This window comes from Helianthus annuus, chromosome 8 (assembly GCF_002127325.2).
Source record: "Helianthus annuus cultivar XRQ/B chromosome 8, HanXRQr2.0-SUNRISE, whole genome shotgun sequence".
NCBI lineage: Eukaryota > Viridiplantae > Streptophyta > Magnoliopsida > Asterales > Asteraceae > Helianthus > Helianthus annuus.
In genome coordinates this window covers 153,160,155-153,185,931 of record NC_035440.2, presented here as the reverse complement: position 1 = coordinate 153,185,931, position 25,777 = coordinate 153,160,155, and the positions used below count along the sequence as shown (strand labels likewise).

At 40.9% G+C, this 25,777-nt stretch overlaps 1 pseudogene; it reads right to left on the bottom strand.

Annotated features, from left to right (window-relative positions):
• On the bottom strand, positions 1–21,233 carry LOC110870523 (annotated as a pseudogene).
• Between the last annotated feature and the right edge of the window lie 4,544 nt (positions 21,234–25,777).

Sequence of the window (25,777 nt, the reverse complement as noted above, 5' to 3'; positions counted from 1 at the left end):
TTAATGACGAACAGGAAAAACCTTAATATCATCCAAGACAGGACCACAAAAGTGACCATAGTCATTAAGATTTGTATGGTAAAAAGCACTATAGAATGTAAGTCTTGTTCTGTTTGAAATGGCTTAAAACTCAAAGCTTGCTATTTTAAACCCGCCTTTCCCGATAGACTCATATTTAACTTTCAAGTTTCCTTTGCTACGAAAGCCTCCACCATCATCAATGCATGACACCCGTTCTTGGTGTCACCAATGGTGAATGATAGTTTGTACAGTTTGTTTGGGATGGTGCGAATGATTTGCACGATAGCGGTTCTCTACCGCCAACCAACTCGATGGCAGCCAGGCCCTTGGGTACTTGAAAGTGCTTTGAGTCTATGTATTTTGCTGGTTTCAGTGACTCGATTATCCACCCAGGGAGCAGTGAAACTATGCTGTGTATTTTGGGAAGGAGGAGGAACCATGTTGAGAAGTTTTTGAACACGTGAGGCCCGATCTCAAATCCATAATTTTTCACCAAATTTCCTGCATTTTTCATATCATAGGTGATCAAATTACTTATTAATGGGACGGTCTGAGGCTTTTTGTTGTGTTTTATCTCAAAACGGGTAAAAAATATGTAGCTGAAAACGAAACAGGCCAAATGGGTTGGCTATTTTTAATGCATACAACCTCTTAAACGAACAGATTACCTTTGGTATATCTTAGCGGAACCATTTCTTTGATTGCAATGGCATCCAAAAGAGGTACAAGTCGGATCCTCTTGAACACCAGGATTATGAAAAACGACCTTCACTCTCCTATAAGTAGCCTTGAATGCAAAAGCATACGTATCTCCGCCATCAGTGCTATAATGGGAAGGAGTTTGAAACTGCGTCCACTGCTAGATCTAAACTCCGATCTTCATCCATATGGCGCCACCAGACATGGTTGTGTTGTGGCAGACCAACGCGATACCTCAGCTAACATTGCACCACCAAAATGTCTAGACACATATTTAACTGGCATAAAAGAGAGAAACATTTATAGTCAAAATTAATTGCTAAATTGTCACATTTGATGACGTATCAATATTTAGGCTGGAGGGTGTGGTTGGAGCCCCCTAGGGGCTTTATCAGGTCACGTCAGCGCCACCTAGGATCCACCTCAGCCATGGAGCCCCTTTTAATTTGCAAGGTGTGGATGGAGCCCCCTATTAAACAAAATTAAAAAAAAAAAAGATTTTATTTGTTTAAATCAAGTGGGCCCCACCTGATAAAGCCATTCTCCCTCGTTACCATGATGGAGCCCCTCCTATAGCGCCCCCCTTTAAATCCGAGGGTGTGGAGGTATAGCGCCCCGGGGCGCTATAGATGATGAGTTGGCGGGGGTGGCGCCCCCACACCCTCCGGCCTTATGATAACTTCATTAAAGCGTGTATAGAAGTAAAGTAAATTTGAGAATTTAGTTACCTGAAAAAGAACAAGCACTCTTTAACCACATCATTTAGTCTCTTGTGTTTATGCCTTGATCTTTCCTTCAACTATTTCTGTTGGGATTGAACCCTATTAGAGGAACAGATAATGAGAGCCAAAACCGGTTCACAACAGTCGATTCATCATAAGCAGCAGTTTGCATTAGACTTTCCCCTTGAAAGTGGTTATAACATCTGATGGCCCTCATCCACTGTTCGTATACTACAAATGCTGTCCATTAAGTACTACTTATGCACAACAACTGATGAAGACAAAAGTGTTGATCCTTAATCTACTGCCTCAAGTCAAGTGCTGCTAAAGACTAAAGCCCTGCTTGGAATGAAGCAGTGGAATAAAGAAACAGTTGTTTACTTTGTCTATTGTAATAGTGTCAGTGTTTAGCTAAGCAGTAGTTATATGTAACAGTGGATAAGGTTGTTAGGTTGTTAGATGTCACTTTCATGGTGACGTCAGCTGAGATGCTTCAGTGGTTTGGTTTGCCTATAAATGTAACAGTACCCTGTACTGTTACATTTGATTGACTGAGTGAGTTCTTCTCCTCCAATCCTTTCATCTAATCAACCATGGAGCATCAGGCTGATGGGGAGTTTAGTTTGTAAGCATGCTTTGTAATCTTTTGATTTGATCTGTAATCTTTTGACTAATGGAAAGCATGTGTTTATCAAAACTATTTTTCTCGTTGATTGTGTTTACAAAGTTTGTGTTCATTTCCGCTGCATAAATCATTGAATCATGTTCATTCATTATTCATCTATTATAAACAAACACAACCATGAGAGCCTCAGATCCTAACAATTGGTATCAGAGCCTGGACAGACAAATTCGATCTAACAATCAATTTGACATAACAGTTCAGCTCAAAATTCATTGATACTAAGGTTGATTATATTTAGTTGAAAAACAGAGTAACGAGTAATCATGTTCAAAATGACTATTCACGTGCTCTGTAAAACAACCAAGATGTCATAAGACACACAAACTTCACATAACATGTGATGTTATGCATAAATCACCTATGGTTTTCAGATCTGAAAATATATCTGATAACCATGGTATAATTATCTACAAAATTGATTTCAATTGTTGTTATGAAGCTTGTGATGTACCAACATGATTGCAGCTAAGGTATTTACCTCATGTCAACAAAAATCTATGTTTGGATGAAAACATTAGTGTTTTTGTTTACATAAAAAGAGGGAAATTAAAACTTTAGCCATTTAGATCTTATGTATTGAAAAACAGGTTAAGAATCCTCTAAAAGGACCAAAATCAATTTTGTTAAGAATACATTAAGAAAATCAGTAGTCCAAATATCCAGATCATGAGTAATGTGAAATTTGGCATGAGCATGCGCAGAAATGACCAAATCTCTCAAAACATTGCTATAAAATGATTTTGGAGTTGAATATTCTTTCCTTGGAACCTTCCAATAAATGTTTCAAAACTTATATATGGAAAGTGGAAAAGGGAAAAGAAGATAAAATCACAAAGACTCAAAAGTGTGTTTATCTCAAAACTTTTGAAATCGAAAGAAAAGGGTATAAATGTAAAACACTTAAGAGTCCAAAATTGGGTGAACAATGGTCATCTAGCAACTGTGTGCATTCATTGATTCAGGGAAGTTCAGATAACAATAGTATCACCAGTGATTAAACTTAAAAGAGGACTAGACAAGTTTTTCAGAATCATCACATGGTAACAAAGCCTATAACAGGACTTTTGAAACTTATGTGTACATGTTTCCTCTTTCTTTTTGCAATCAGCTCACAATGAAATGGTCTCAAACAATGGTTATTACAATGTATCTCAAATCACTGACCATTTTCATAAAACTTGAGTATGATATGATCATGAGTGTAATTGGAAAATATACCAGATTCTTTTTGATGCTGTTTTCAGAATAACCTTTAATTATTTTTCTTGAAAAGGTTTTTCTCGAATAAAACAGGATATATTATTCGTTATTTTTCTTTAGAATAATATATGTTGAACTTTTACTTGTTTTTGATAGTAAAAGTTTCATTTTCCTGTCAAGATATAGAACCCTTATTTTTCTTGGGTGATATTATCCTTGGAAAATAGATCAAAAGGAAATGGTGAAAGTGTCAAGGTCACATCAAACTCAAGTTTGCTTTAACACAGATAAATGGTTGATTGCTAAAAGACCTTAAAATACTTGGATACTCATGTTCTAATTTAAATATTATGACACAAAATGAGTAGCCATAGTAAAAAGGTTTTCATCATCTGGGATACTAAACTACTGTCAGGAATCTATAAAACATCAAAACTTGTAATAGACATGTGGCAAAACCATAAATGAAAATTCCTGTAAAACTGCTGACATATTAAACTTGACAATTGTCACACCCTGGCTTTGCGGAAGCGTGGTTAATTTGGTGTGACTTCTTAATACCATAGCTTAATCATAACAAGCTATATGAATTAAAATATGCAAGATCATCCATTGAAAATAAAATAGTAAAACATTGTCTTAACGGGTTAACACCCAACAACCATAACTTGTCTAAACATTACAAAGGCAAACTTAACATAAACATGATTCAAGGACTGTGACTTGTCCAGGAAAGAGTCACAAGCCTCGAACCCTGGATGACCTCGGGCCTAATGCAGCGGAAAACAAGCCATACCGCGCCAGATCGTTAATTTCCTGAAATACATGTAAGTTGAAAAATCAACAATAATGTTGAGCGAGTTCATGCGAAAGTGAGTAAATAAACCTTTATCTTTATCAAAAACCTGGTATGTAGCAAATAAGGAAAAAGAAAAGAGATCACCAATGGTTTGCAAGGCCATTGATATGTGTGAAGTGCAAGTAGGGATGACTCAAACCTAGCGGATTTATGCGTCGGGCACTAAGTCACCCCGAGGTCCGTTATGCTGGACCTGGGGCTGGGCTCGCTACACCCAGATAGATCTACCGCTCCTGTCCCTCGGTCCTACTACGAGGATTAATGGCCTCAAGTTGTGCCTACCCACTCACATGATCTGAGTAACAAACCTCCTTACGCTAACCATACCATGTATAAACATATTCATAATCATTGTAGCATGTATTTCACCCCCGCAGTTTATAAAACTGAAAACAGTTAAGAGAAAAGGGGGACATGAACTCACAGTGAGTGCGTCACAATACCAAGTAATCCAAATATCCAACTGCTGCGCAACGACCTACATGTGCTAATTCTATTAGGCGGATGGCCGTGCCTTAGCTTTATAGTTTAATTTTTCGGGAAACGGTTAGACAACCGTTCCGTGTATATACTTGGTAGAAAATCTCCTTCCCAAGGATGGGGGATTTAATACATGTGCATTTATAACATTAAGTCTCACTTAATATATTTTATTTCTCATTCCAAAATATAATTATTTTTCTCAAAAATAATATATTTTCTATTTATATAATACTTTCCAAAATAATACGTTGACAATATCCGCATTTGTGAATATTTCCGTATAAAGCGTAAGTTACGTTTTGGCGATTAAGCGGTAATAGTAATTACCGTTGTAACTTATATGTTTGTCGTATAAGCGTTTGTATTATTTTGGGTTCAACAAAGTTAGTAAATATTATTTTTTACTCTAAAAATAATATTTATACATTTTCACAAAATAATCATAAACAGTGTTGTGAAAAATATATTTATCGAATAAATATTTATCACGTTTATTTTTGTGAAAACCCCACCTCCGAATATTTGTAAATAAAGTCATGGCGAAATATATTTGAAAATATGTCAAAAGTAGTCTAACACTTGTAAATAATTCAAGTGTTAGATTTTAGAAAATTTCGCCAGAGTTTCCCCTGTAACTGGAGGTAGCCACGCTTTCAAGCGTATCATTTTCTTTTACAAAATCATTCCAACAATTCTTCAAATCAACCAAATCAATTTCCGATACTTCAAACTAGTTTCAACACATTAAACTCGTAGACTAGTATGTAAAATCACAATATTACATGAACTTGTAGTTTTTCTAAAACTATTGTGTAGATCTCGTTATATTTAGTGGATCTATATATATAATAGTTTAGTCTTGTAAAAACCCCGTTTTTAGAACAAATCATCCTTTACAACTTCCCGACAATTTTTATAAAAATTGTTATTTTGTCGGATCTTTTGTTTCACAAGTGTTCATACACTTGTAGTTTATAAAAATCACCTTTGTAAACATATTATCCAACTTATACAAAAACATGATTTTCTCGACACTTGGTTCTACGAATGTACCACTTGTACATACTTAGATCGGCTCGTTTTAAATACTATTTTTCATGTCAAAACACTTTTACACAAGTTCATGCTTCCCGTGTGGTGGAGTTTCACCTTTTAACCCTTGTACGAAAGAAACAAGTGTATGTCAAGATTCGGGATCTTAACAAAGTCGGGTTAAACGATGATAAGAGCCACCACATCGTAGATCGGGTCTCTACAATCAACATATTCAAATACTACGACATTTACACAAGACGTGACCTTTTATCCAACGATTTTCATGTTTTAGTAGACTTTTTAGATTCAAAAGGTGGGTTACCGACTTTTAACCGTTAAAAATACTTTTAACCACTTTAGATACGTTCAAGAACAAGTTTTAAATGTTATACCTCTAGCTCGGGGCTAGGGAAGATCTTTGGCGAAAACGGCGTGGATAAAAGCAAGTGAGCGAGGTCCTTCAACTTCCGTTTGCTTCCGGCTTCCTTATGCGTGATCCCCGACACTAGTATATGCTTGGAATGGCAAGACACGAACTCGAAAATGGATGGGTGACCCTAGGGGGGGTTCGGCCGAGATGTAGGGAGAGAGCAAGAGAAAGAGTGTTGGTGAAATGTGTGTGTGTGTGTGTGTTAAGTGGGGGTATTTATAAAGAAAATCTAGTGCTATCGTCCAACGGTTCCATATCGTCTAGATATCCACGAAATCAAATTAAATAATAAAAAGCTTGTACCCTCTAGTTCCAAAGGGACCAAACCGGCCCAAAGGGGGTGGGGTCACCCGGTTGGATCTTGATCGTCCAGTTAGTGTTCAGTTTGGTTAAGTCGGTTAACTTTAGGGATTAACCCCGTTAGTTGTTTAATGCGTTATAAAGCGGGTGTTAGGGTAATCAGGGACCCTAACTAGCTCAGAAAAATACCAATAATATTTCTGGCAATATTTTTATGTTCCGGGTATAGTCCGGTTGTTCGGTCGGATAGTAATCCGTTAAAGTGCTTAAGTAATCCTTTAAGCGTTGTAAATAATATTTTTAGCGACACAATTTATTCTGCAAGGTGTCAGGAATAATTCCTCATGTTTTGGCACTTTATTAATTAGCTAGAAGCTAGTATGTAGATAAAAGTGCTGTGTTTTGTGCTTAGAATACGTTTTAGGCACATCCAATCTCTATATCTTATTCCTAGAGACGCAATTATACAACCCTTGTATCCTACACACACTACGGGTGTAGTAAAATATTTCTGGCTCATTCAGGCCTTTAGAGGCAGTGTCTGCCTGATGCTGGCTATATCAGCATGTCAAATAGGTTATCCGTTCAAATGCTACTGTGCTTTTGTGCATCATGTTTGTCACTAATGTTCAGTAAATAAATAATGTAGTGACGGAAAAATCAAAGTATGATGCAGATATGTACAAGTATCAAAAATCAAGTAGCAGTTTATCATAAATCTCAGTTAAGCACAGTAATTAGGCAACAATTAATAGTTAATTAAGTCGTACGGATACCTGGTTTAGTGAGGGTTGTCACATTCTCCCCCCGTTAAATAAATTTCGTCCCGAAATTTTAAATTCTGCTTGTAGAAGCAGGATTCTCAGAAAATAAGTGGGGGTATTTCTCTTTCATTCGGTCTTCACGCTCCCAGGTGAACTCAGGACCATGTCTAGCATTCCAGCGAACTTTGACGAGCTTGACACTGCTCCGGCGGGTCTTGTTCACTTTCCAATCCGTGACCTCAACAGGTTCTTCAACGAAGTGGAGCGTGTCATCAATATGAATTTCGTCGGTAGGAATGGCAACATTAACTTGAGTTGGACTTCTCTTCAGATTGGATACATGAAATGTATCGTGAACATTATTCAGTTCGGCAGGTAGATCCAACTTGTATGCTACGGTCCCAATTCTTTCCAAAACTTTGAAAGGACCAATGTAGCGTGGATTCAACTTCCCACGTTTCCCAAAGCGTGCCACACCCTTCCAGGGTGATACCTTCAACAAAACCATATCCCCAACCTCAAACTCCTGAGGTTTCCTTTTCAGATCTGCGTAGGTCTTCTGACGGTCACGAGCCGCACTAATGCGATCTCGGATTTGCGCGATCTTATCTGTAGTTTCCTGAACTACATCGGGACCTACCAATTATCTATCGCCTGCGTCAGACCAGCAGAGCGGCGACCTGCACTTGCGCCCATATAACGCTTCAAATGGCGCGGCACCGATACTGGTGTGGTAGCTGTTGTTGTATGAAAATTCAACCAGGGGTAAATGCTTATCCCAGCTACCGCCTAAATCCATCACACATGCTCTCAGCATGTCCTCCAACGTCTGAATCGTCCGCTCACTTTGACCGTCGGTCTGCGGGTGAAAAGCAGTGCTCATATTCAGTTTTGAGCCAAAAGCTTCCTGGAAGGATTGCCATATCCTCGATACGAACCTCCCATCTCTATCAGAAATAATCGAGAGAGGTACTCCATGGCGTGTAACAATCTCTCTCATATAGATTTTAGCCAATTTGCTTGTATTATCCTTCTCGCGGATAGGTAAGAAGTGTGCTGACTTCGTTAAGCGATCCACTATCACCCAGATAGTGTCATGGCCTTTTGGCGTTCTTGGCAACTTCGTAATAAAATCCATGGAGATTTCTTCCCACTTCCACTGGGGAATTTTCGGTTGCTGCAGAAGTCCCGAAGGCTTCTGGTATTCCGCCTTAATTTTGGCGCAAGTTAAACATTTGCTCACGTAAATAGCAACATCGCCTTTCATCCTAGGCCACCAGTAATAATCTTTAAGATCCTGGTACATCTTATCCGCTCCAGGGTGGATAGAGTACCGCGACTTGTGAGCTTCATCAAAGATAATCTCTCTTAAACCACCAAACAGAGGAACCCAAATCCTTTTCTCAAAACACAACGTTCCTTCCCTATTTGGCACCAAAATCTTCTCCATCCCACGGAGATATTCTTCCTCAAGGTTTCCCTCCTTGAGAGCTTCCTTCTGTGCTGCACGAACGCGCGAGGAAAGGTCGGTTTGAATTATCATCTCCATAGCCCTAACCCTTATGGGCTTGATTCTCTCTTTACGACTTAGGGCATCAGCGACCACATTCGCCTTCCCTGGATGATACTTGATCTCGCAGTCGTAATCGTTCAACAACTCGACCCATCGTCTTTGCCTCATATTCAACTCCTTCTGGTTGAATATATGCTGGAGGCTCTTGTGATCTGTGAAAATCGTACACTTTGTACCGTAAAGGTAGTGTCTCCAGATCTTCAAGGCAAAAACCACTGCGCCTAGCTCCAAATCATGAGTGGTATAGTTCTTTTCGTGCACCTTCAGTTGGCGTGATGCGTAGGCGATAACCTTTTGTCGTTGCATCAACACACAACCCAATCCTTGACGCGATGCGTCACAGTATACCACAAAATCGTCGGTACCTTCCGGTAGAGCTAAGATCGGCGCGTTACAAAGCTTATCCTTCAATATCTGAAACGCTTCATCCTGTTTGATTCCCCAATCAAACCTCTTATCCTTCTGTGTGAGGAGCGTTAACGGTTGAGCGATCTTTGAAAAGTTCTCGATGAACCTTCGATAATAGCCAGCCAAACCCAAGAATTGTCGAATCTCAGTTGGCGTCTTTGGCGTTTCCCAATCTTTGATCGCCTCGATTTTGGTTGGATCCACGTGGATTCCATCTCCATTCACCACGTGCCCAAGGAATTGCACCTCACGTAGCCAAAACTCACACTTAGAGAACTTGGCGTACAATTGTTCCTTCTTTAGTAGCTCCAGAATGGCTCTAAGATGCTGCTCGTGCTCAGCCTTCGTCTTTGAATAAATCAAGATGTCGTCGATGAATACAATCACGAACTTATCCAAGTATGGCTTACAAACTCGGTTCATCAAATCCATGAACACTGCAGGTGCGTTTGTCAAACCAAACGGCATAACCAGAAACTCGTAGTGCCCATATCGAGTTCTGAAAGCTGTCTTCGGGATACTCTCCTCCTGTATCCGTAGCTGATGGTATCCAGATCGAAGATCGATCTTTGAATAGAAGCTTGAACCTTGAAGCTGGTCGAACAGATCATCGATTCTTGGCAGGGGATACCTATTCTTGATCGTCAGCTTGTTCAACTTTCTGTAGTCAATGCACATCCGAAAACTACCGTCCTTCTTCTTTACAAACAAAACTGGAGCTCCCCAAGGCGAGAAGCTTGGTCGGATAAAACCCTTGTCTAACAACTCTTGAAGTTGTGTCGACAGTTCTTGCATCTCAGATGGAGCAAGTCTGTAGGGTGCCTTAGCCACAGGCGCGGCGCCTGGAACTAAGTCGATGCGAAACTCCACTTGCCTTTGAGGTGGCAAGCCAGGCAAGTCTTCTGGAAAGACTTCTGGGTATTCCCTCACGACAGGGATGTCTTCGATCTTTGGCTCAGCAGCCTTCTTATCCACAATGTGTGCTAGAAAAGCAACACATCCTTTCTTCAAACACTTCCTTGCTTTCAGGCAGCTAATCATCCTTAACGGCGTCTCACGCTTCTCCCCATGAACAACAATGGTCTCACCATCATCGGTCGGGATACGAACAATCTTCTCGTGACAAACTATCTCTGCCTTGTTACTCGATAACCAATCCATCCCTACTACCACATCGAAGCTTCCCAACTGGACTGGTAGTAGATCGAGAGCAAACTCACGCTCTCCCAGTTCGATTACGCAACCTCGAATCACTTCGTTAGCTTCTACTAACTTCCCATTCGCTAATTCGATCGAGTATGGAATATCTAACTTACTAGCGGCTAAACCAAGCATGTTTCTAAATTCTAGTGATACGAAGCTATAATCGGCACCAGTATCAAACAAAACGGATGCATAGCGTTGGTTTACAGGGAACGTACCAGTGACAACATTGGGATCCTGGCGCGCTTCCCTAGCTTCCATGTTAAACACTCTTCCGCGTGCCTGGTTTAATTCTGGGCAATTCCTCTTGAAATGCCCTTGATCTCCACAATTAAAACATCCGGGCCTCTGCCCATTTCCACCATTGTTTCCAGCTTGATGGTTTCCCTGGTTCCGATTCATGGCGCCTGCTTGGTTAGCAAGATTGGCACGGTTTCCATCACCTCCCAGGTTTCCTTGTGGGCGGTTACCATTACCACCACGGTTGTTCCTATTCCCATTTCCTCCTTGGCCTCCCCGGCCAGCATTAGCCCAACAGAAATCCTTCGTATGACCAGTCTTCCCACATGATTCACAAACTCTCAGGCTGCAACGACCAGAGTGATGTTTTTGGCATGAGTTGCACTTGGGATGTGCACCCATGTATCCCTTCCCTTTCTTTCTACCACCAGCTGAATCTTGAGCTGGCGCATTCGATTCTCCCTTTTTAACCACCATCCCGGTGCTCTGCTTGAAACTCGAAAACTTTCGCTTATTACCACCAGATGACTCCACATGAGTCTCCTTTTTCTTGGGCTCAACCCCATCAAACTTGTTCAACCGAATCGCCTCTTCGGTGAGAGCCACACTCAGATCAATGGCTTCTGTGATGGTTGTAGGTTTGGAAGAAGTCACCATGCTGATTATCTGAGGAGCCAATCCCCAGATGAAGCGTTCAATCCTCTTAAACTCGGGTGTAACCATGTAGGGTACCACGTGCGACAAATCGTGGAACCTCTGGACATACTCAGCTATCTTGGAACCTTCCATCTTTAGGTGCCAGAATTCGGTCTCTAACCTCTGAATTTCAGCACGAGAACAGTACTTCTTGCGCATGAGTTCTTTCAACTCTGTCCAGGTCAGTGCGTAAGCTGCGACTTCGCCAAGGGTCTGGACCTGTAGATTCCACCAGGATAGGGCTCCATCCACAAATAGCCCTGAGATGTAAGTGACTTGCTGATCCACAGCGCACTTGCTCATGCGAAGTACGGACTCGGTCTTCTCTGCCCAGCGGACGAAAGCAACAGCACCACCTGTGCCGTCGAAGTTTATGGGCTTACAGTCCAGGAATTGTTTGTAGGTGCACCCTGCACATACATTACATCATAGGAACGGCATTAGCATCTGCTAAAGGAATCCATTTAGGCCATGGTATGTCTTAATGACTTAGGGTTACCATGAGGAGGATTTTGGTTGCCGTTGATGTTCGAGCTACTTTCGCTTGGTCCTCCTTGCGAGGCGGCATATTGAGCAATGGCGGCAGCAATAACTTGCTGTAGTTCTTCAGGAGTAGTGGGCATCGGCTGAGGTTGTCGTCTTGGTGCCATCTTCTAAAGATGCGTACGTCGATTAGGCCATAATAAACATACGTATATAGTAATAATAATATATAACATCTCATGTTATCAATACATCACACACAACATCCCATGTCCCAACATCCCATGTCACAAATTTCATACACACAACATCCCATGTCCCAACATCCCATGTTGCAAATATCATACATACAACATCCTATGTCCCAACATCCCATGTTGCAAATATCATACATACAACATCCTATGTCCCAACATCCCATGTTGCAAATATCATACATACAACATCCCATGTCCCAACATCCCATGTTGCAAATATCATACATACAACATCCCATGTCCCAACATCCCATGTTGCAAATATCATACAACATCCCATGTCCCAACATCCCATGTCACAAAACATAAATAAGAAATCAAGTGAATCAGATATGGTGAGAATACGGCGATTGTTATATATATCGAGACCATAATGTGGTAAGGGTATCAGTACGTCACTGTATCATATAATCACAAATCAAATAGGGGCTACATCACCCCTGTCAAAAACAATATCACATCAGTGTCACATACATCCAGTGCATCAACAAATATCAACAAAAATCAGTATCGTCAGATGGTCTCCAAAAGGCTGTGCAGTCACAATCGCGGTCGTCTCACCATCGCCTACCACTATGGTACCAATGAGCCCTATGCGGATGGGGGTGGAGGAGGGGGAAAGTGAGCGTAAAGTAAGCGGCGTAAATGAAGCCAATCCTCCTCCATCGCCTGCTGAGTGCGAATAACAGATGCAATCTGCTGCTCCATAGTCGTAAGTCGGGCAGCAAAGTCAGGAGGTAATGATCGAAAAGGCTGAAAAGATGAAGATGTCTGACCAAGATATGGACCAAAAGATAGCTGAGCTCTCTCGAGCTCCTGGAGTCGCTGTGTATGGGAATCATGCTGATGGACAAAGGACATCAAGACGTCCTCTATGGTATGTCCCATATGGAATGGATGACATGGATCAGTGGGTGGCATCGGTGAGGAAGATGACCAAAGCAGTGGCATGCTGGTGGGATCGAATGGTGCCACATGAACAGAAGATGGAACAGGTGTCATCTGAGGCATGAAAGGCATAGGCATCGGCATGTGCCCAAAGGGGTGGGCTGAAGAGCCCTCTCCAGGCCCTGCTGGAGGTACAAACGGTGGGATCTGAAATGAAAAATCAGTATGATGTGCCTCAGTGTGATGTGGTGGAAGCGGTGGAACATCCTCGTCAGCCGGTATCCAACCGTGCTGAGCCTCCTCATCGGGTGGATCCATATGCTCTGCAAATAGAGCGTGCTCAGGCTCAATGGGTACAGGATCAAAAGGAGCAATGACAGGACCAACATGATCAATATGATGGTCAACAGGGACGTCAGCAATCAAGGGTGGGTCAACAAAAGGATCAACAGCATGATCAGCAATCAAAGGGACATCATCAACAGGAAGATCGCCAACTGGCGGGTCAGCCAAAACGGGCTCAACAGGAACGTCAGCATGTACCAAGTCATGCTCATGCACAGGATCGAAAGCAGCTGCCTGCTCTGGGACTACGGCAGGCTCCGGGTCGTCAAAAGCCATGTCAAAATCGAACTCTGGATCAAAGGGATCGATAGGATCGACGGGATCAACAGGGTCCTCCATATGATGGTCCATAGGAATATACTCAATGTCGTGGTCAGGATCAAATCCTGGAGGAAAAACGGGATCGGAATCCTCAATATCGTCGTGCTCAAATACAAGGCTCGGAATGGGGCGGCAGAAGATGCCTGATCAGGGTCCGAGTCATGAACAAAATGCTGAATGCTCACCTCGTGAGACGGAGCAGAAGCCACAGACTCAAAAGAGTCTGGGACTGGTGAGTGAGCGGGCGAGTCTCCAGCTGGGGCATCAGCAATCATCAAGAGACCGCCAGCGGGTAAAGGGGCTGCATCAGGATCCTCGTCCTCAAAAGGCTCGTCCTCGTAGAGATCAATGTCGACGTCAGCCTCGGCGTCTAGTAATAGCTCGTGTGCTGGGTATGAAGCAAGAGGAATCGGAGCTGGAATCACAACAAGGGGAAGATACTCAGCAGGATCGCCATCAATAGGCTCATAGGCACCCTCGGGTAACGCGAAGGGCAAGGAGTCATCAGTATGCTCGTCAATGCCGTCGGGTAGAGCGAACGGCTGGAAGTCATCATCATCCGTGCTCGTGTAGTCTGAGGTATGCACCTCATGCTCCGATGACACAATGTCATCCGACACTATGGGTAGAGGTCCAGTGGTATCTGAGTCTCCGGTGCCTGATGTATCCATGTGTAGTAACACAATCACAAGTATGCACAAATAATCAGTAAATCAGGTAATCACATAAGCTACCAAATAATAATCACATAATCCACCTAGTCCCACTAGCCTCCCAGCCTCCCAGACTGTCCTTCCTAGTCCCACTAGCCAACTTTCCCAGCCTCCCAGACTGACTCCCTAGTCCCACTAGCAAATTCTCCCAGCCTCCCAGACTGACTCCCTAGTCTCACTAGCCAACTTTCCCAGCCTCCCAGACTGACTCCCTAGTCCCACTAGCCAACTACCTCGATCCATTAGATCGAGCCTCGGCCTCCCAGACCGAGCCTCAGTCTCCCAGACCGAGCCTCAGCCTCCCAGACTGAGCCTAAAAATAATAAATAAAATATGCTCAACATTTGTTTATAAAAACGTTTTGGATCTGGACTTAAGTGGTATGCAGTAAAAATGTTTTCGTGAGAGCCCTAGTGATCATAGTCTAGACTCGAGAAGGAATCCTAGTTCGCTATGATCAGAGCTCTGATACCAAGCTGTCACACCCTGGCTTTGCGGAAGCGTGGTTAATTTGGTGTGACTTCTTAATACCATAGCTTAATCATAACAAGCTATATGAATTAAAATATGCAAGATCATCCATTGAAAATAAAATAGTAAAACATTGTCTTAACGGGTTAACACCCAACAACCATAACTTGTCTAAACATTACAAAGGCAAACTTAACATAAACATGATTCAAGGACTGTGACTTGTCCAGGAAAGAGTCACAAGCCTCGAACCCTGGATGACCTCGGGCCTAATGCAGCGGAAAACAAGCCATACCGCGCCAGATCGTTAATTTCCTGAAATACATGTAAGTTGAAAAATCAACAATAATGTTGAGCGAGTTCATGCGAAAGTGAGTAAATAAACCTTTATCTTTATCAAAAACCTGGTATGTAGCAAATAAGGAAAAAGAAAAGAGATCACCAATGGTTTGCAAGGCCATTGATATGTGTGAAGTGCAAGTAGGGATGACTCAAACCTAGCGGATTTATGCGTCGGGCACTAAGTCACCCCGAGGTCCGTTATGCTGGACCTGGGGCTGGGCTCGCTACACCCAGATAGATCTACCGCTCCTGTCCCTCGGTCCTACTACGAGGATTAATGGCCTCAAGTTGTGCCTACCCACTCACATGATCTGAGTAACAAACCTCCTTACGCTAACCATACCATGTATAAACATATTCATAATCATTGTAGCATGTATTTCACCCCCGCAGTTTATAAAACTGAAAACAGTTAAGAGAAAAGGGGGACATGAACTCACAGTGAGTGCGTCACAATACCAAGTAATCCAAATATCCAACTGCTGCGCAACGACCTACATGTGTTAATTCTATTAGGCGGATGGCCGTGCCTTAGCTTTATAGTTTAATTTTTCGGGAAACGGTTAGACAACCGTTCCGTGTATATACTTGGTAGAAAATCTCCTTCCCAAGGATGGGGGATTTAATACATGTGCGTTTATAACATTAAGTCTCACTTAATATATTTTATTTCTCATTCCAAAATATAATTATTTTTCTCAAAAATAATATATTTTCTATTTATATAATACTTTCCAAAATAATACGTTGACAATATCCGCATTTGTGAATATTTCCGTATAAAGCGTAAGTTACGTTTTGGCGATTAAGCGGTAATAGTAATTACCGTTGTAACTTATATGTTTGTCGTATAAGCGTTTGTATTATTTTGGGTTCAACAAAGTTAGTAAATATTATTTTTTACTCTAAAAATAATATTTATACATTTTCACAAAATAATCATAAACAGTGTTGTGAAAAATATATTTATCGAATAAATATTTATCACGTTTATTTTTGTGAAAACCCCACCTCCGAATATTTGTAAATAAAGTCATGGCGAAATATATTTGAAAATATGTCAAAAGTAGTCTAACACTTGTAAATAATTCAAGTGTTAGATTTTAGAAAATTTCGCCAGAGTTTCCCCTGTAACTGGAGGTGGCCACGCTTTCAAGCGTATCATTTTCTTTTACAAAATCATTCCAACAATTCTTCAAATCAACCAAATCAATTTCCGATACTTCAAACTAGTTTCAACACATTAAACTCGTAGACTAGTATGTAAAATCACAATATTACATGAACTTGTAGTTTTTCTAAAACTATTGTGTAGATCTCGTTATATTTAGTGGATCTATATATATAATAGTTTAGTCTTGTAAAAACCCCGTTTTTAGAACAAATCATCCTTTACAACTTCCCGACAATTTTTATAAAAATTGTTATTTTGTCGGATCTTTTGTTTCACAAGTGTTCATACACTTGTAGTTTATAAAAATCACCTTTGTAAACATATTATCCAACTTATACAAAAACATGATTTTCTCGACACTTGGTTCTACGAATGTACCACTTGTACATACGTAGATCGGCTCGTTTTAAATACTATTTTTCATGTCAAAACACTTTTACACAAGTTCATGCTTCCCGTGTGGTGGAGTTTCACCTTTTAACCCTTGTACGAAAGAAACAAGTGTATGTCAAGATTCGGGATCTTAACAAAGTCGGGTTAAACGATGATAAGAGCCACCACATCGTAGATCGGGTCTCTACAATCAACATATTCAAATACTACGACATTTACACAAGACGTGACCTTTTATCCAACGATTTTCATGTTTTAGTAGACTTTTTAGATTCAAAAGGTGGGTTACCGACTTTTAACCGTTAAAAATCCTTTTAACCACTTTAGATACGTTCAAGAACAAGTTTTAAATGTTATACCTCTAGCTCGGGGCTAGGGAAGATCTTTGGCGAAAACGGCGTGGATAAAAGCAAGTGAGCGAGGTCCTTCAACTTCCGTTTGCTTCCGGCTTCCTTATGCGTGATCCCCGACACTAGTATATGCTTGGAATGGCAAGACACGAACTCGAAAATGGATGGGTGACCCTAGGGGGGGTTCGGCCGAGATGTAGGGAGAGAGCAAGAGAAAGAGTGTTGGTGAAATGTGTGTGTGTGTGTGTGTTAAGTGGGGGTATTTATAAAGAAAATCTAGTGCTATCGTCCAACGGTTCCATATCGTCTAGATATCCACGAAATCAAATTAAATAATTAAAAGCTTGTACCCTCTAGTTCCAAAGGGACCAAACCGGCCCAAAGGGGGTGGGGTCACCCGGTTGGATCTTGATCGTCCAGTTAGTGTTCAGTTTGGTTAAGTCGGTTAACTTTAGGGATTAACCCCGTTAGTTGTTTAATGCGTTATAAAGCGGGTGTTAGGGTAATCAGGGACCCTAACTAGCTCAGAAAAATACCAATAATATTTCTGGCAATATTTTTATGTTCCGGGTATAGTCCGGTTGTTCGGTCGGATAGTAATCCGTTAAAGTGCTTAAGTAATCCTTTAAGCGTTGTAAATAATATTTTTAGCGACACAATTTATTCTGCAAGGTGTCAGGAATAATTCCTCATGTTTTGGCACTTTATTAATTAGCTAGAAGCTAGTATGTAGATAAAAGTGCTGTGTTTTGTGCTTAGAATACGTTTTAGGCACATCCAATCTCTATATCTTATTCCTAGAGACGCAATTATACAACCCTTGTATCCTACACACACTACGGGTGTAGTAAAATATTTCTGGCTCATTCAGGCCTTTAGAGGCAGTGTCTGCCTGATGCTGGCTATATCAGCATGTCAAATAGGTTATCCGTTCAAATGCTACTGTGCTTTTGTGCATCATGTTTGTCACTAATGTTCAGTAAATAAATAATGTACTGACGGAAAAATCAAAGTATGATGCAGATATGTACAAGTATCAAAAATCAAGTAGCAGTTTATCATAAATCTCAGTTAAGCACAGTAATTAGGCAACAATTAATAGTTAATTAAGTCGTACGGATACCTGGTTTAGTGAGGGTTGTCACAACAATTTGCATCTAAAATGTATTTTGTTGAAGATAGCACTCTTGCAGATATTTGAACAACAGATGTTGGACATGATATTGTGATTTCACAAGATAAAATCATCCCTTTCATCTGAACAAGTAGATGCTCAAAACATTTGTCAAAAGTTTATTCACTGTTGCACAAACAGTTGCTGGCTTAATAACCTTTCAAATCCTTGTCATTTCCTTACCACTGTTGTGCTCAAACATCTGTTTCCTAAATACTGTCCACTGCTGAAAGTCAACCCCTGCTCCTTTATTTCCTTGGCAAGCACTGTTATTCAAAAAACAGTGTCCCTATCCACTGATATGCTATTCATTGATAGTAAAAATCACCTACTGCTTTCATATTGTTACCGTCGTAACCACTGATATTTGTTTCATCAGTGGTTCTCAAAAACAACTGTCCTCCATTATTCATCCTTTCATCAGAGGTTGGTACGTGGTCAGTTTTTAGCCATCAGATCTTTGTAACCGCTGCCACATCGGCACTCACCTTTTTGTCTATAAAACCCTGATCAAAAACCCCAAACAGGGTTTTTGCACTGTCGAATTGAATTCCAAAATTCATTTCTCAAAGTAGTTTCCATCCTTCCGTCTCAAATCATTCTTTGCTTTTCTTCACAATCTTCTTCAATTGTCTCCATCAAAATGACAAAATCAAAATCATCTTCATCCTCATCTTCCAAAAAGGCTTCTCAAAAGGCTGCTGTATCCACTGAAATCCCATACAAAGCCCCTCACAACTACTTGGGTTTACTCACAAAACCTATCACCACCAGAATCTTCGATTCCATCATTGACATTCTTTCAGCTTCAAAGTACAAAACTTTGTTAACGGCTGATGCTCCAATTTTCTTGACAACCCTAAGAGAGTTTTGGAAAAATGCTACCCTTGATAAACAAGGTGAGTCTGTTATAGCCATAAACTCCTCCATACAGGGTAAAACAATTCAAATTACTCCACAATCCATCTCGGAAGTCTTTAATCTCGATGATCAGCAAGGTAAAACCTTTTTCCCAAAAAACGAGTTAAAAACTGATTTCCTTGAAAGGGGGTATGCGGAACAAAGTAAAAACAAACCAAAAGGGATACCTTACAAAAAGGCTTCTTCCCTTCCGCAACTAGGTTTTTATTCCACACTCTTTTGATGTGTGTGTCAAACAAAACAACTGCTTTTAACGAAATACCATTGAAGATCCAGTGTTTGGGATTTGCTATTTTACATAATGAAAATTTTAACTATTCCTAGGAGATCTTTGATGACTTGGTAAAAATGTTGATAGCAAATCATTTTTACTCTTTCCAAGGTTTCTAAGCTACTATTTTAAACAAAAATTTGGAAAGGAAAATGAAAATTTACTCAAACAAGGTGCTTCTTTTCAAATAAATGGTTTAACACCTAAAACATTCACTAGAATGTTAGCACCTATAAAAACAAAAGCAGAGGTGCCTGAGCAGACTTTAGCAGATAACACTGCTCCTCAGGCATCTGCTGTTGAGCCCACTGCTCCAGGTGATCATAGTAGCACAACCACTGCTATGAAACCCACACCTGCCATCACCAAAAAGACCAAAAAGAAATCATACAAAAAGCCCCCCCAAACCCAAAGCAAAGGCAACTCTGGAAGATGAGATCCCAGAGCCACTGCCAGTGACAACACAAATGTCACCAACTACCACTGCTGCTACTTCCTCATAGCAGATGGAAGAAAGATCTCCACCATTGCCTCAAACTCCTCTTGCATCCTTACAAAAGGATCAGGTTGTAAGCACAGGGACCCCATATTAGGAAGCTCTTCCAATTGGATCCATCTTCCTCAGTCCTGATCCCAAGGACATGTCTCTTTCAACACCATTATCTTCACCCCTCACATTACCACAATCCATAATACCCTTGTTGCATGCAGTTGCTATAGCTCAGACGCAAACCAGTTCCTCTCAATCACCTGTCACTGAGAGTACACTCCCACAAGTGACTGGGTCTGATGCTTATACCCCTGCTATCCCAGCAACAATTGAGGAGGTTACACTACAGGAGTTACAAGTAACTCCTGTCAGTAGTTCAAGTGGAGCGGCAACTACAAGTGTTGGATCAACAGATCTACATATGGCCAGTTGTTTCATCAATCAGACTCCCTTGAAGGCAATCCTTTCTATAGCACCCCTGATAACCACCAGTGAGTATGTTATGACCACTGGTACCATCAAAAAGTTATCAAGTGTTGAAGGAAGAAGACCCTAGTACCAAGAACAAGGGGCATCAATGAATGATTTTTGGGACTCAGTTCCTAAGTCACACATTGATACAACCACTGCTGGTCAGATGATCCCATTAAATTGGGTGATGATTTACAATATCAGGAATTGACGGGGAGAATTGACAACCTTGAAACATCTGTTGTTGAAATAAAGGATATGGTGCAACAGCTGTTAAAAGCTCAAAATGCACAACTCACTGCTGTTCCAGCTCAAGCACCTGCAGAACCTGCACCTGCTGCAAATGAGCTATGGAATTTATTTCAACCCCTTCTCGAAAAACAAGGACAAATGGCAGATCAGCAACACGCAATATATGTGCAAGAACTGAGAAACATGATTGAGTCATGGTTTAGAAACACCAAAGCTGACATCAAGGCAATAAAGGCCCACATTTTGAATACCACTGGCACTACTCCTTCCAATGTTCTTTTCATTGATCAACTACCCCCAGATAATGCCAAAAAGGGGGAGAAAATTAAGGAATGGAAGAAAAAGGGAATAGATGATGGCCTTTATGTTGAACCAGAAAAAGAAAAACATGCTTCCAAATCATCTCCCAAAGATTCCAAGCACCAAACCTCTACCCAAACAGCTGATGTAACTCCTGCTGTCTCAACAACTGTTGGTACATCAGTAGTTTCAGCAGTTGTTAAAACCATCACTCCAACACACACTACAACCACTGCCCTACCTCCACTTAAAATCACCTCACCACCAAAATCCATCACTTCAACTACATCACCACCCATCAAATCACCACCTACTCAAAAACAGAAGACATCTGCTGACACATCAGTAGTTGTAATGACAACAGAGGTTGAAACACCAGTTGTTTCAACAGCTATTTACCAGCCATCCACAACTGCTCTCACCATTTCTACAATCACCATACAACTCAGTGTCACATCACAACCAAAACCTCCTTCACCCAAAAAGCTTTACACAAGAAAAAAGGAAATTTCAGAAGAATAATGATGATATACCAGCACCTACTCCATTATCCTCCACACCTTACAATGTTATCAAGCCACAACCATCCACTCCACCAACTCTGGCCAAACCAGTAAACCCTGCAAACATTGTATCTGTTGCTGAAAGTTATTCACTGGAATTGGAAGCTGTAAATGATGAGATGAAATAATTCTATACGGTGGATGATCCTTGGAAAAGAAGATTTCCTTCTCTCCTTGGCTTCAGGAATCCAGTAAACATGAATGAGTTTCTAAAACTCAAAGCCAGGCAAGCAGATATAAGAGCTAGAATTGAATGCAAAGATCACGGTGATAAAGCCATTTCTGAGAGAATGGAATTTTTACTCACTAAGGTCAAACAAATGGAAGATTATGCAAAAGACCTGAGCAAAGATATGTCAAATATGCCACCTGATGCTGCCCTACAAAAAGTAATGAGAAAGGAGTATCTTGAATTCATCATGAAAGAAAAGTTTTATCCAGCCAAAGAAGAACAATTCAGTGAATGGCCACTCATTGCACTAAAGCATGAGGTAAACAGAATCAAGAGAATCAAGAATGATCCAAGTAAGAAAAGGATAGCTCCAAACTGGAGCAAATACAAACAGGCCATTGATAAGCTTACTTCAGAATACAAAAGGAAGAAACAAGAGCTGGTGGATGCAAAGATTGGAACTACCAAAGCCATAGCAAAATGGACTAGGCAATACACAGATGAGGCTTATGAAAGGCTGAAGAAAAGAAGAATGACAGATTCTAGTTTACCACAAAAGCCTGAACACAAAGAGCCAAAACAGATCAGTGCTCCTAAACCACTGATCACATCAGCAGATGTCTCAGTCACTGGGTTAGATCAAAGAAAAAGGCAAGAGCAGATTGAAAAAGAAACTGCAGAAGACATAGCTGCAGCAAATGACATCATAAAAAGGGCCTTCAAACAAATGTCAGCTGAAAACTCTAAACTAGCAAAAGCTCAGAGTACTGATCAAGCTGAAAACTCTGAACCAGCAAAAGCTCAGAGTACTGATCAACAAATTCTCTCAAGCCACAATCTCCCAACTCATCAGTAAATAAAACTCTCCCAAGAAACCCATTGGGTTCAAAAATACTAAAATGGATGTCTGATCAAAAGACCCATGTATTGACATTGATCAGATCCAATGGAGAAGTAAAGCACATATCAAGGGAACAAGCACTAGGCCTGAGTGTTGAAGATCTACAAGATCTCCTTGAGCTTATACTGTGTAGGGATGAGGATGATACAAGTTCCACGGATTTTGAGCTTCAATTTAAAGAACAAGTTAGGGAACTTCTGATGAGACAATAAAAATCCAGAATAATGAAGGGTTTTGGCATTATCTGTTCCAGGGGGAGATTGTTAGGATTGAACCCTATCAGAGGAACAGATAATGAGAGCCAAAACCGGTTCACAACAGTGGATTCATCATAAGCAGCAGTTTGCATTAGACTTTCCCTTTGAAAGTGGTTATAACATCTGATGGCCCCCATCCACTGTTCGTATACTACAACTGCTGTCCATTAAGTACTGCTTATGCACAACAACTGATGAAGACAAAAGTGTTGATCCTTAATCTACTGCCTCAAGTCAAGTGCTGCTAAAGACTAAAGCCCTGCTTGGAATGAAGCAGTGGAATAAAGAAACAGTTGTTTACTTTGTCTATTGTAATAGTGTCAGTGTATAGCTAAGCAATGGTTATATGTAACAGTGGTTAAGGTTGTTAGGTTGTTAGATGTCACTTTCATGGTGACGTCAGCTGAGATGCTTCAGTGGTTTGGTTTGCCTATAAATGTAACAGTACCCTGTACTGTTACATTTGATTGACTGAGTGAGTTCTTCTCCTCCAATCCTTTCATCTTGTGTAATCAACCATGGAGCATCAGGTTGAGGGGGAGTTTAGTTTGTAAGCATGCTTTGTAATCTTTTGATTTGATCTGTAATCTTTTGACTAATGGAAAGCATGTGTTTATCAAAACTATTTTTCTCGTTGATTGTGTTTACAAAGTTTGTGTTCATTTCCGCTGCATAAATCATTGAATCATGTTCATTCATTATTCATCTATTACAAACAAACACAATCATGAGAGCCTCAGATCCTAACAATTTCATCTTCTCAACTGCATCATTATTCTAATTTTGTGCAGATCAACTCCTAATCTAACAATGATCATGATAAGCCTCGAAAGTACAGATTATCTAAACCATGACCATGAGATCTTAATGAGGAGTCATATGAGGAAGAGGTTGAGGTTGTCTATGATGAAACTACTGAGTTTATGACATTAGGTACACATCCTACGTCTTCCAGAACAGGGGTAAGCACATCTTCCACAAAGTTCTCCAATGGATAGGTTATTTTTGGTTCGTGCTAGGGGGCTGCCTCTTGGTGGCAACTTCATTTTTGATGATGACGGATGAAGACGTTGTTTGCTTTAGTTTTGTCTACTAGTTAGGTCATTATCATGATTTGTAGTAGGCTAGGTTGATGTGGTGTCATGGTTTTTTTTTATTTGCTTACATATGTGGGGCCTGTCCTGTATATGAACTAGTGAGGAATTCATCCTCGCTTTTTTTAAAGGAAAATTTCATTAACACCGGCTGGCCTCGCCAAAAAAATGCAGACCCACACCAAACCAACAACAACATATACAACGGATAATTACACCATTCTCTCCAAGTTATGTTTCTATGCTTGGATCTACATTTTAACCAAAGGAAACCTAAAGACTTAACCTCCCCGAAAATCTCATCGCTATTACCCCTACCATTTGAGAAAAATTTACCGTTCCTAGCTTTCCAAATACACCAACATGACACCAAAACGAGCCCACGAACAATTTCCTTAGCTTTCTTACCCACTCCGGCCCCTTTATGACAAACTAACACATCCTTGAAAGAAAAGGCAAAGATGGTGGGATCTTAGCCCACACACTTAACCTATGCCAAACCCTTAACGAAACTTCACACTCCGAAAAAATATGATCCACCGTTTCGGCAGCTTCTCCGTAGAGAATGCAATCTTCCGAATTAATCTGAATTTTCCTCCTTGCTAAAGCATTCCTAGTTGGGATACGGTCGATAACCAATCTCCAAATAAATATTTTACACTTCGAAGGAATCCAGCCAACTTTCCAATTCCCAACACTATTTCCGGAGATATCGGACACCTCCGACAAAGCTTTAACCGATGCTGTTTAGAAAATACCTGAAGAATCCGGTGTCCAGCTCCATTTATCCGCCCCGGCAGTAGAAAAAAACCCGCTCAGCAGGCTTTGGCAATCTTCCAGTTCAGCAGCTTCAACCAGATTTAAAGTAGACTTGGACTAGCTCTAACTCTACGAGCCAAAACCCTACCTCCGGTAACCGATCAAAAACCCGACAGTCTTTCTTCTCTTCAATCGCGAACAACCTGGGCCACTTGACCATCAACGGGACGTCGCTGAACCATATATCTAACTAGAAACGAATACTTTTACCGTTTCCCAACACCCCTTTTATGTAACAGTGGAATCTTTTACCACTGATTAAAACTTTTGATTCTAGATTTGTTATGTTCTTCTAGACGCCAGTCAATGCTGGGTTGGAGGGGAGAATTGACCACTTTCTTCTCCTACCATGACAAGCCGCAATAACTTTCCTCCAAAGACTCTCTTCTTCAACCCGAAATCTCCAAACCCATTTCAACAATAGAGCTTCGTTCACGGACTTGAGTTTACAAATACCTAAACCACCAAATTTTTTTGGGCGGGTAACCTTGTCCCACACAACCCAATGTATTTTCCTTACTTCGTCCGATCCGCCCCATAAGAAGTTTTTCATCAGAGACTCTAACCTGTCTACAACTTTAACCGGAACTTTAAAAATAGAAAAGTAGTAAACAGGGAGACTTTCTAATACCGATTTGATAAGGACAACCCGACCCCCAATGGATAGAGAATTCGCTTTCCAAGAGGAAAGGCGCTTCTGAAAAATCTTCACGATAGGGTCCCAATTTTTTATGCGATTCATGTTAGCGCCCAGATAGATTGCCAGGTATTTAAAAGGAAAATCCCCTTTTAAACAACCCACCACTGCCGCCAATTGAGATATCTCCTCATCTCCCACTCCTACCCTAAACAGGTTCGATTTATGAAAGTTAATTTTCAAACCCGAACACGCATAAAAAACCATAAGAATTCTAGCCACCACATTAACATTCTCCCTCTCCCATTCGCCAATGATCAACGCGTCGTCTGCATATAGGAGATGAGAAATGACCGGGTCCCCGTTAGGAAGACGAATCCCCTTTAGACTCCCCGATTCG